The following is a 6,933-nucleotide window of genomic DNA, read 5'->3' on the forward strand; positions in this document are numbered from 1 at the left end:
TCAACAGAAAAATCTCAAATGGACAAAAGACACTAAAGGAAATGTTCAACTTTCCTAGCCATCTGGGAAATACAAAACAACACTCAGATACCAACTTACACTAGTCAGAATGACTAAGATAAACAAACAAACAAACAATAATAGCATATGCTGGAGAGGGTGCGGAGTAAAGAAAACAGTCCCCCATACTGGTGACAATGCAAACTTGTACAACCACTTTGGAAATCAGTATGGTGGTTTCTCAGAAAACTGGGAAAAATTCGGGCACCCTCTCCTCTATTGCTCAGGGTCTTAGTCAGGGTCATCCTTGTGGATTACTGGGAACTTCACTAGTGCCAGGTTTCTTGCTAGCCCCATAGTGGCTCACTCAATCAAAATATGAACTATGTCATGACAGCATTATTTGCAATAGTCAGAACCTGAAAACAACCTAGATGCCTCTCAACCAAAGAATAGATAAAGAAAATGTGGCACCTTTACACATTAGAGTACTATTCAGTAATTAAAAAAAATGACATCTTGAAATTTGCATACAAATGGATGGAATTATAGAAAACCATCCTGAGTGAGGTAACCCAGACCCCAAAAGATGAGCATGATATGTATTCACTCATAAGTGGATACTACCTATAAATCAAAGGATATTAAGCCTATAGTTCATTTTCCTAGAGAAGCTAAGTAGCAAGATGAACCCTAAGAAAATCATGCATAGATCCACTGGAATGGGGAAATAGACAAGAACACCTGGCAAAATTGGGTGCATGGGGGGGGGTAGAGGTGTGGAAGGGAAAGAGGGGAAAAAAGGGAGGGGGAGGAGAACTTGAGAGAATGGGATGGTTGAGAAGAAAGAAGGACAGAGAGGAGAGCAAGGAAGCAGCATTATTTGAAACAGCCAGAACATGGAAACAGCCTAGGTGCCCCTCAACTGAAGAATAGATAAAGAAAATGTGGTCCATTTACACAATGGCGTACTACTCAGCAGAAAAAAAATGATAACATCTTGAAATTTGCAAGAAAATAGATAGAATTAGAAAAAAAATATTCTGAGTGAGACCCAGGAAGATGGGCATGGTATACATTCACTCATAAGTGTATACTAGCTGTAAAGCAAAGGATAATGAGCCTATAGTTTATGAACTCAGAGAAGTTAAGTATCAAGGGGAACCTGATGGTAGAGGTCATTGGCTAATAAAGAAACTGCTTGGCCCTGATAGGTTAGAACATAGGTGGGTGGAGTAAACAGAACAGAATGCGGGAAGGAAGAGGAAGTGAGCTCAGAAGCCATAGCTTAGCTCTTGGGGGCAGATGCGATGAAGTTCCAACCAAGGATGAATGTAGGCTAGAATCTTCCTGGTAAGCACACCTCGGTGCCACACACGTTAATAGAAATGGGCCAAGCAGTGTTTAAATGAATACAGTTTGTGTGTTGTTATTTTGGGGCATAAACTAGCCAGGCAGCCAGGAGCCGGGCTGTGGGAAGAGGCCCGCAGATCCTTCAACAGGAACCCTAAGAGAAACATATATAGATACCCCTGGGAAGGGGAAATAGGCAAGATCTCCTGAGAAAATTGGGAGTGTGGGGGTTTAGGGAGAAAAGGGGAAGGAAGAGAGAATGGGAGCAGGAGAACTTGAGGGTTGTGATTGGGGAAGGACAGCTACAGAGAACAAGGAAAGAGATATCTTGATTGAGGGGGCCATTAAGGAAAGAATGACCTCAACTGAGACAAGTATTTAATAATTCCTTTTCTGAGAACTTCTCATGTAAATTTTGAATTTGCAAACACAGCTGCCCAGACACTCTTTGTTGTAACTGAACCCATGAGGTTCAGTTTCGAGACGTAATCAATATAAACAGCGTTGTATGTATCAAGTCAGGCAAGCATATTTTCAGTGTTTTTTAATACTGGACCAAAAGAATAATTACATTTTGGAAACCTCTTAAAATTATATACATCTTCATTTCATTCATGCTTATGGAGACAATGCTTAACTTTTTTTTAAATTTTTTTCTGTTTATTTATTTATTAAAGATTTCTGTCTCTTCCCTGCCACCTCCTCCCATTTCCCTTCCCCTACCCCAATCAAGTTCCCCTCCCTTGTCAGCCCATAGAACTATCAGGGTTCCCTGCCCAGTGGGAAGTCCAAAGACCACCCACCTCTATCCAGGTCTAGTAAGGTGAACATCCAAACTGCCTAGGCTCCCACAAAGCCAGTACGTGCAGTAGGATCAAAAACCCACTGCCATTGTTCTTGAGATCTCAGTAGTCCTCATTGTCCACTATGTTCAGCGAGTCCGGTTTTATCCCAGGCTTTTTCAGACCCAGGCCTGCTGGCCTTCGTGAGTTCCCGGTAGATCATCCCCATTGTCTCAGTGTGTGGGTGCACCCCTCGCGGTCCTGAGTTCCATGCTTATATTCTCTCTCCTTCTGCTCCTGATTTGGACCTTGAGATTTCTGTCAGGTGCTCCAAATTGGGTCTCTGTCTCTGTCTCCGTTCATCGCCTGATGAAGGTTAATATTCAGGAGGATGCCTATATGTTTTTCTTTGGGCTACAGATAGCTAACCAATTTATCTACCTTTGTGACATTCAGGAGAATCATTTAGGTATTCCTTTCCGTGGCCTGGTATCACATTGTCTTATTTAATACTCAAATACTCTTTTCATAAAGTATAACAATATTCTATATTTCGTTGTATATCACCATAAAATACAGTTCACATGCAATGAGTCAGTTATTCGCCTGTAATTCCATTTTTCAGACTAATAAAAGAATTGTTTGCTTAAACAGTTTCCAAACACCATGTAACAATTGGTTATTCAGGAGATTGAATGAAGAAATGGAGCACAGAATGAGAAGTGAAAGAAATTATAATCTATTTTCTTTAACCTTTTGACTCAAACACCTAAAACAAATTTTACCATTAAAATAGAGATTTAAAACACATTATAGTGGTACTTTCTGAAGTGATTTCCATATCACTAAGGCCTGATTATAGTAAAGAGTGGTCTGCAAATATACTCACAACCATATCGGTTGCTTTTTAAGCAACCTACCTGACTGTAATGTTCTCCAAAGTTAAAGCACATTCCTTTAGGTAGAAAGCACTTTACATTAGCATCTGTCTAGCTGACACTTATTTCAGTATGTTCTGCACTGTTATCTGTACTTTTCGTTTCTTCTTCTTATGGCCTTTTTTCTCATTAAAATATGTTAATCTCTTTGTTCTCCTTTTGTTTCAGTGACTTATGAATTTTATTTTTCTCTTATTCTCTTATACTACTCCATGTGTGCATGTGTATGTGTGTGTGTGTGTGTGTGTGTATGCAGCCAGCATTTTGTTCATGCAGCCAGTGAGTGTGAGCATGTAGACTGCATATGTGTGTGTATACAGTGTATGCATGTAATGTGTGTGTTTAGTCAGTGTGTGTATACAGTGTATGCATGTAATGTGTGTGCTTAGTCAGGGTGTGTATACAGTGTATGCATGTAATATGTGTGTTTAGTCAGGGTGTGTATACAGTGTATGCATGTAATGTGTGTGTTTAGTCAGCATGTGTATGCTTGTATGCAGCCGTGAGTGTATGCAGATAGTGTACAAGCAGACAGACAGTGTGTATGTATGTGTGTATGTTGTCAATGTGTGTGTATGTGTGTATGCAGGCAATTTGTGTGACTAAACAGACGTGTGTGTACACAGATAATATGTTTGTGTTTCTATGTAAGCAGACAATGTGTGTGTTTGCATGTGTAAATGCAGAGAGTGTATGTGTTTGTGTGTGTGTATTCAGAATGTTCAGAATGTTTGTGTGTGTAAGTATGTGCTTGCAGACAGGGTCTCATTATGGTGCTTTGGATGGTTTTCAAATTGAAATGCTTCCGGTTTTTATCACTGTGTTCAATTTAAACCACATTTTCTTAGTTCTTTACCACCTATTTCTCTTCTCACAAGAAAACTACTCTCAGTAATATTTTATAAAGGAATTTTAGGTCCAAAAGCATTAAGCAAATCTTTAAAATATTTAGGGTGCAGGAAAAGTAGCTCAGTGGCTAATTGCATTGGCTATTCTTCCAGAGGACCCATATTTCATTCTTCCTACACAATTGGTTGCTCATAAACATTGATAACTCTAGTGACAGGGGACTCAAAGTCCTGGTATAGTCTCCACAGACAGCAGAAACACGTGCTATAGAGACTTACTTATACATAGTCAAAATACCCATGGAGTTTAAGATGATTAAATGACATTTAAAAGAGCGGGGACTGTGATTGCACATACCTTTAATACTGGCATTCTGGGGCACCTAGGGGGACTGCGCGAGGGAGATGGATGTTGAGAGAACGAGGACGAAGGCGAGAAAATGGCGTCCTCGGATTACAGGACTACAGTGTTTACACCGCCCAGCCAACTCAAGAATATGCACAGACCACCCAGGCATATGGGCAACAAAACTATGGAACCTATGGACAGCCTACTGATGTCAGCTATACCCAGGCTCAGAGCACTGCACCTAGCGGGCAGACTGTATATGCGACTTCTTATGGGCAGCCTCCCACTGGTGATGCCACTCCAACTGCCCCCCAGGCATACAGCCAGCCTGCCCAAGGATATGGCGCTGGTGCTTATGACACCACCACTGTTACAGTGACCACAACCAAGGCCTCTTATGTAGCTCAGTCTGCATGTGGCATCCAGCTTGCCTACCCAGCCTACTGCCCTCAGCCAGCCGCCACTGCACATACAAAACCAGAGGATGGTAACAAGCCCGCTGAGACTAGTCAAGCTCAATCTAGCACAAGGGGTTATAACCAGCCCAGCTTAGGATATGACAGAGTAACTACAGTTATCCCCAGGTACTTGGGAGCTACCCCATGCAGCCAGTCACCACACCTCCATCCTATCCTCCTACCAGCTACTCCTCTTCACAGCCAACTAGTTGCGATCTGAGCAGTTACTCTCAGGAGAAATTCTATGGGCAGTCAAGCAACTAAGAACAGCAGAGTAGCTATGGTCAAAACAGCAGCTATGGGCAGCAGCCTCCCATTATTTACCCCCTTCAGACTGGATCCTACAGCCAGGCTCCAAGTCAATATAGCCAACAGAGCAGCAGCTACGGGCAGCAGAGTTCATCCCAACAGGACCACCCTATTAGCATGGGTATTCATGGGCAGGAGCCTGGAGGATTTTTCCGGATCAAGAGAGAACCAAAGCATGAGTGGCCCTGATAACCTTGGCAGGGGAAGAGGGGGATTTGATCGTGGAGGCATGAGCAGAGGTGGGCGGGGAAGAGGGCGCGGTGGAATGAGCAGCACTGGAGAGTGAGGTGGCTTCAATAAGTCTGGTGGACCCATGGACGAAGAACCCTATCTTGATCTAGGCCTTCCTATAGATCCTGATGAAGATTCTGACAACAGTGCAATTTATGTGCAAGGTTTAAATGACAATGTGACCCTGGATGATCTGACAGACTTCTTTAATCAGTGTGGGGTTGTCAAGATGAACAAGAGAACAGGGCAACCCATGATCCACATCTACTTAGATAAGGAGACAGGAAAGCCTAAAGGTGATGCCACAGTGTCCTATGAAGATCCGCCAACTGCCAAGGCTGCTGTGGAATGGTTTGTTGGAAAAGATTTTCAAGAAAGCAAACTTAAAATTTCTCTTGCCTGAAAGAAGCCTCCAATGAACAGCATGCGGGGTGTCATGCCACCTCGTGAGCGCAGAGGGATGCCACCACCACTTCGTGGAGGTCCTGGTGTCCCAGGAGGTCCTGTAGAGCCCATGGGTTGCATGGGAGGCTTTCCCTAGCGAGGTCCCCGGGGCTCCCGAGGGAAGTCCTCTGGAGAAGGCAATGTCCAGCACTAAGCCGGAGATTGGCAGTGTTCCAATCCAGGCTGTGGAAACCAGAATTTCGCCTGGAGAACAGAATGTAACCAGTGTAAGCCCCCCCCCCGCAAGCCTGAGGGCTTCCTCCCCCACCCTTCTCATTTCCAGGTGGTGATCATTGCCAAGGCAGCCCTGGAGGTATGCGTGAAGGAAGAGGTGGACTTATGGTCCGTGGTTTTCCTGGAGGAGTGTTCAGAGGTGGCAGATGTGGAGACAGAGTGGCTTCCGAGGTGGCCGTGGCATGGACCGACGTGGCCTTGGTGGAGGAAGACTAGGTGGTCTTGGGTGTTCTCCTGGACCATTGATGGAACAGATGGGAGGAAAAAGAGGCAGACGTAGAGGACCTGGGAAAATGGATAAAGGCGAGCACCTTCAGGAAAATAGAGACTGGCCCTACTAGAGAGACCTGCAGATCTGCACTGACAACCAGATTTATTTGTTAAAGCAGAAAATGTTTTAAATTCATCATTCCATATTTATAATGTTGGCCACAACATTATGATTATTCCTTGTCTGTACATTAGTATTTCACCAATTTTGAAGAAACATTAAAACAAGTTAAATGGATATATATATATATATATATATATATATATATATATTGACATTCTGGAAGAAGAGGCAATTTAATCTTTGTGCACTCAAAGCCAACCTTGTCTAGAGAATGAATTCTAGGACAACAAGAGTGGCACAGTGAAACTATCTCACAAAAAAAGAAAAAAAAAAAAAGAAAGAAAATTATTTAATGTTATGTTGCAGAATCAAGATGTAAACAAGTAGTAACTTTCTTTTTCTTAATTTTTACATTATTGTAGTTTACTTTTTATTTTGAAAAAGAAGTAATAATTATCATTCAGTGAGTGAATTCCTAGGAAGTGTTTCTCATAGAGTCTCCGTCTTGAGAGAACATTATTGGTTGTCTATTTTCTAAAAACTTGGATTGTATTATATGTTGAACTGCACACTATTGTCATTTAGTATGTCTAATACCAACATCTCTGAGAATTTAAGAGGCTTATCAATCAGATGAGATGTGGTTGAATATG

General features: G+C 42.4%; 1 pseudogene; it reads left to right on the forward strand.

Annotated features, from left to right (window-relative positions):
- Positions 1-4,330: 4,330 nt before the first annotated feature.
- On the forward strand, positions 4,331-6,287 carry LOC121460752 (annotated as a pseudogene).
- Positions 6,288-6,933: the final 646 nt, after the last annotated feature.

This window comes from Microtus oregoni, unplaced genomic scaffold (genome assembly GCF_018167655.1).
Source record: "Microtus oregoni isolate MIOR12 unplaced genomic scaffold, Mior012 000021F_ref0000039, whole genome shotgun sequence".
NCBI classification, from domain to species: Eukaryota; Metazoa; Chordata; class Mammalia; order Rodentia; family Cricetidae; genus Microtus; species Microtus oregoni.